Source organism: Nicotiana tabacum, chromosome 16, assembly GCF_000715075.1.
Source record: "Nicotiana tabacum cultivar K326 chromosome 16, ASM71507v2, whole genome shotgun sequence".
NCBI lineage: Eukaryota > Viridiplantae > Streptophyta > Magnoliopsida > Solanales > Solanaceae > Nicotiana > Nicotiana tabacum.
In genome coordinates, this window is record NC_134095.1 from 37578084 (window position 1) to 37583969 (window position 5886).

The 5886-nt window shown below is 38.8% G+C and overlaps 1 non-coding gene across 1 annotated transcript; it reads right to left on the reverse strand.

The window, feature by feature from the left end:
• Positions 1-321: 321 nt before the first annotated feature.
• Positions 322-409, reverse strand: TRNAS-GCU (transfer RNA serine (anticodon GCU)). The gene has a single exon. It is a non-coding gene; the product is annotated as a tRNA-Ser (tRNA).
• Between the last annotated feature and the right edge of the window lie 5477 nt (positions 410-5886).

The following is a 5886-nucleotide window of genomic DNA, read 5'->3' on the forward strand; positions in this document are numbered from 1 at the left end:
AAAAAGGCTTTTTTTATCTTACGATTCATCAAAATCCAGAAAACAATCAAAAAAATTCGAAAAAAGCCTTTTTTGATTGGAAGGGCGGCTTCTCCTATGTCGTGTCAAATTCGCATCGAAAAAAGAGATTTGTCCTCTCCTATAAAGAAATAAAAAAATAATTGTTTCGTAAAATCTCGTCTAATAGCCATGAGCGATCACCAAGCGGAGTTGAAAGAAAAGAGACTTGACATGCCAAAACTTCGCTCGCGAGCTCGGAACGAACGGAGCGGAAGGGATCAAAAGGATTTCGAAATTTGAAAAAAAAAATCAAGTCATCAACGGAAAGAGAGGGATTCGAACCCTCGGTACGATTAACTCGTACAACGGATTAGCAATCCGCCGCTTTAGTCCACTCAGCCATCTCTCCCAATTGAAAAAGATAATTACTACATGAGATAGCACATAAGATAAAGGAAAGAATCTTTCTTTCTCTCTTTTCTTCTTTCTATATTATATAGATATGTACAACTTTTATCATCAATTTCCTTTATTTCTTTATCTAAAGTAAAGGAAGGGCTCAGAAGAGCCAAGAATATCAAGAAAAATAAAGAAGACCTCTTTTCTTTGTCCTGGGGTTTCTTTTATAATAAAAAAAACCAAGATCCCCTTCCAATACGGGCTCAAAGGCCGACCTCTTCCGAGCCAAAGCTAAAAAGGAAGTCGGAGCTTGGTCCACATCGAGAAAAAACGTTCGTAATGAACGGATCTCCGATGGTCGAGCCTCCTGGCACAAAAGCAAGAAAACGACTTTTACAGTATCAATGATCAGTACCGGTGAATGGGATAGGATGGAAGAAGGAACTCCATTCATTGATTCTTAGGAAATGTCGACTCAAACCATTTGTCCTTATTTCAACAAAAGAAGCACGGGCTTCTTCGCAAGAAGAACTTTTTTTGTCTTGGTTCCAATTTAATACTAAACAAGTCCGAACTAATTGAATACTTGTGTCAGAAATTCCTCGAATCGGTTTGCCATTTCCATAAAGGATATAATTGACAATTCGAAGTTGCACATTATCCCTTTCCTGCAATGGATCCGGTGGAAAAAGGGTTGCTAAATTTATACCGTCCGTTATTTCATATGTGACGACCTGGCGAACTGAAACATCTTAGTAGCCAGAGGAAAAGAAAGCAAAAGCGATTCCCGTAGTAGCGGCGAGCGAAATGGGAGCAGCCTAAACCGTGAAAACGGGGTTGTGGGAGAGCAATACAAGCGTCGTGCTGCTAGGCGAAGCAGCCCGAATGCTGCACCCTAGATGGCGAAAGTCCAGTAGCCGAAAGCATCACTAGCTTATGCTCTGACCCGAGTAGCATGGGGCACGTGGAATCCCGTGTGAATCAGCAAGGACCACCTTGCAAGGCTAAATACTCCTGGGTGAGAGTTGGGCTACATAAAAGATCCTTTTCTACTAAAATGGATGTAGGCTTAACTAAAGCCCAATGCAGGTTGAACTCTATGGAATCTAAGCCTCACTACCCTTACCCTTTTAGAGGGTTACAAGGAATTTTTGGCCGGCCCCATATAGATTCAGCTTAGGGGTTTATGAGAGATTGATTGATGGACCTAAGCTAAACAACTAAGATTGAACCTAAACCAAAACCTATAGACTGAATTAGGAGAGCAGAGGTTTAATTCAAGACCAGGAAAGCAAGTTATATCGAAGCCCAATGCCAAGCAAAGAACCAAATAGGCTTTCTACATATGCATCGTCTAAAACAACGATTTTTATCAGCTGTAGCAAAGAAAGAAACTTCATAGAAGTCAAAATAGGAAAAAATAAAAATGCCTAGCAACTTTTTTCTATGGATATAAGGCTTTAATTGATAGAGATAGAGGAAGCACCGTAAAGATCAATTAGCGAGGTTTTGGGCCGATACAATAATAACTGCGTACTTATGTCATGATGGAAGAAATACTTATCTCATGATGTGAAATAAAAATTAGGAATTAACTTATGTAATAGAGTCGATCCACTAAAGTCTTGAGCAGCGGTGTAGGATCAGATCCCAAAGATAGTAAGTATTTTCTTTCTTATGAAAGAAAGTCTTTTTCACGGGGTTGCCCAGTAAGCTTAGAAGTTTTGGCCAGAGTTGTTCACACGCACGCTCGAAACGCAAACCAAGGTGGAGATTAAAAGTGTTGGTTTATGTTTAGTCAACAATGGCATGCCAATTGGAAGAGTTGGTGTGAATGCTAGGAGGAAGCTTCCTCCTTTGATGTCACCCATGACATCAAGATGAGGTAGTTTGATGTCACCAATGACATCAAGAGAAGGTCTTTACCTCTATAAATAGATGCACTCCTTCATTTGTAGAAACCATCCCAAAAATAATACAATACATTGTAGTGAGTAGAGAGTTAAGAGAGAAATTCTCTTAAGTGTAATTGGGAAATCTCCTCTTCCTTTGTTAATATTATAAAGGCAACTGTTCTCTGGTGGACGTAGGATTATTTTGATTCGAACCACGTTAAATCTTGTGTTCTTTCTTTTACGTTTCCGCTAACAAATTTTATCTCCATTGTAATAAGTTCATGGTACTGTAGTGGTCTACTATATATGGCATTCATATGGTCCTTTGATGTGGGGTGGTCCGCTGGTAATATGCTTTTTACATTGTTAGAGGCAGAACATTAAAAGGCCTCAAATCATGGGTCCGTTAATGGGTAGCGAAAGTAGATTTTTAACTTCCAAGAATGCGTTCTTTTTTCTTCTTCTTTTATAACTGTGGTGTCCGGGCTAGCTTGCAGGCACCCCGACTAATCCCGCCTCGACTAGTATCTGTATGGGAAGAAATTACCTAGTATTTTTGCCTTCGCTGGGATCAGAACCTGAGACTTCATGGTTCTCAACCCACTTTATTGACCACTAGGCCACACCCGTGGATGCTTCCAAGAATGCCATCTTATAAGTTGACACCACGAAGTAATGTGCTTTAGGAAGTGTCACTTGCTATGTTATAAGTTCATTATTGTCATGTGTTTATGCAAAATGTCAAAGTTAAAGTACTAATTTCCTATTACAATGCTCACTGCAGTATTTCTGAGCAGGCTCTTTTCTAATTTAGTATCAGCTGAGTTTTTGCTTATGTTTACTTTTTACTCAGGCAAGGTTCTTCTTTCAACAATTGATATCAGGGGTTAGCTACTGCCATTTCATGGTACAGCATCAAATATTCTCATGCTGTGAACTTCATTAATTCAGTCCTCCTTGTCATTTAGTATATGTTTCTGGTATTTTATTGCAGCAAATTTGTCATAGAGATCTCAAATTGGAAAACACTTTACTCGACGGAAGTGCTGCACCACGGGTCAAAATATGTGATTTTGGGTACTCCAAGGTTACTGATCTTTTCTCAAGTCTTAATTCTTGCTGCTATTCAAGGTTTAAGCTCATATTCCTTAACTGCTAAACTTGTTGCAGTCAACTGTCTTTCATTCTCAACCTAAGTCCACTGTAGGGACGCCTGCATATGTAGCACCAGAGATCCTAACAAAGAAAGAATATGATGGGAAGGTGCTACTTCTTTCTTTTTTCCTTGCAGAAATTTTCCTTAACGTTTCTCGTGTATACTCATTTCTCTCCTTTTAATTCTTGGAACCATAGCTTGCAGATGTTTGGTCATGTGGAGTCACCTTATATGTAATGTTAGTTGGAGCTTATCCATTTCAAGATTCAAGTGATCCAAAAAACATTACAAAGACTATTGCTGTAAGTGATGGCAACATAATTAGATTTCTAGTGGATTACCCCGAATTTTGTTTATCAAATTACTGCATTAAATGAAGGGCAGCCTTGGTGTAACTCGTAAAGTTGTTGTAATGTGACCAGGAGGTCATGAGTTCGAGCCGTGGAAACGGTCTCTTGCAGAAATGCAGGGTAAGACCGCGTAAAATAGACCCTTGTGGTCCGACCCTTTCCCGGACCCCGAGCGAGAGCTTAGTGCACCGCCCTTAATTTACTCCATTAAATGGATCATTCTATTAATGCAAGTGTCCAGCATTGAGCAATTTACTGCAGCATTATGATTGGCTAGTTTCCGTGCAGCAAATACTCAGTGTCCGCTACTCAATTCCCGAACAAATCCAAATTTCCCACGAATGCCGCCATCTCTTATCCAGGATTTTTGTGGCAGACCCTGAAAAGGTAATAAATCATCAAGTCCTCTAACAAAGATGTGGATCATGGAAGAGTTCATGTATTATGTCCAGAAATTACCTCATTGTCTCAATATATTCTACTTAGACAAAAGGTTCAATCCCACCAAAGGCCCTCCCTTATTCTTCCTTCCATAAAATTGCATTCGCGTTTCATGATTAGTAAGAATACATAGTGCACCTCAGTATTGCGGATGTGCCTAAAGCATAATACAATATTGATGGTGATTTGCTGATTCTTTTTGTAGAGAATAACCATTCCGGAAATTACAAAGCATCCCTGGTTTTTGAAGAACTTGCCAGTGGAACTGATGGAAGGAGGAAGTTACCAGTGCGTCGATGTAAATAACCCCTCCCAAAGTATGGAAGAAGTTTTGGCAATAATACAAGAGGCTAGAGTTCCTTTGCAGGTATCAAAGGGTGGAACAAATTCTTTTTGGGGCAGTATGGAACTCGATGAATTAGATGAAGCTGATATTGACGATATAATTGAAAATAGTGGTGATTTTGTTGGTCAATTGTGATGTAAGTACACAATAATATAATTACCAAAAGGGTGAATGTGTAATGTGCTGTATTTTCCAGAATCGACTCTCAGAGTTCACCCTATAATTTGCTGATAGTTTGTATTTTTGACTTGGTAAAGAGTGTTTACTACTTTTTGAAACCATGGCCTTGTGGAATTTTAGGTAGTTCTCACACCCCTTGAAGTGCCGCGCGGCCCTTTTCCGGACCCTGCGTGAACGCGGGATGTTTCGTGCACCAGACTGCCCTTTCTTTTCCTCGACACTGGATAAGAATTACAACAACAAATCCAGTATAATCTCACAAGTGGGTCTGGGGTGGGTAGTGTGTGCGCAGACTTTATCCCACCTTGAGAAGGTAGAAAAGCTGTAAATGAAAATAACATAAGCAGTAACGACTAATATGTCGTAGAAGAGCAAAAAGAGAAGGTTTCAGAAACAGTGACTTCTGGAACTGAGATATATGGAGTAAAGCAATCTCTAAAACGAAAATAATAGTACTATAAATTGGTATTAGCAAGATTTCAACAATTTTCTCTAAATTTGCATTATATTAACATGAAAGTTAACCTGATCTAACTCAAGTGTTAAAGGTATGTACTATAAATTGGTGTTGGCAACAACGTTCAACAATTTTCTCTAAATTTGCATTATATTTTAATCTAACTCAACTGTTAGAAGGTCATATTTATTTTCTAGTTTTTAGAAGCTCACAAGGCGCCTCGAACTGTGAATTGTCTGAATTTGGAATTAGATGTTTTAATTTGTTTTTTTTTTGGCAATGTAGAGTTTTAGTGGCGAAATCTCTGACCTATATAAATAGCATTGTGTCCATTGAATATGCGAAGACAACATTGTTGTCGTACTAAATTTGTCCCATACAACGATTTTTCAACAATATTCCGTTTGTAGGTAGCATAAGACGTGAACTCAATATCTGTCTAATAGTATGTTGAATTTGTAAATCGGCATATATACAGGTTATCTTCAGAGGACGACAATGTTCAATTATATGCATGCCAAACGTATAGAAGAACATCAGAACAAACTCAGGTAAGACATGATCTCTGTGGCTTTAGCTTAAAGGAAAGCGGTAAAATTACTAAAATCAGGAAACAACGAAAATAGATGGGTTTTCCACTGGAGTACTGACAACACAATAAC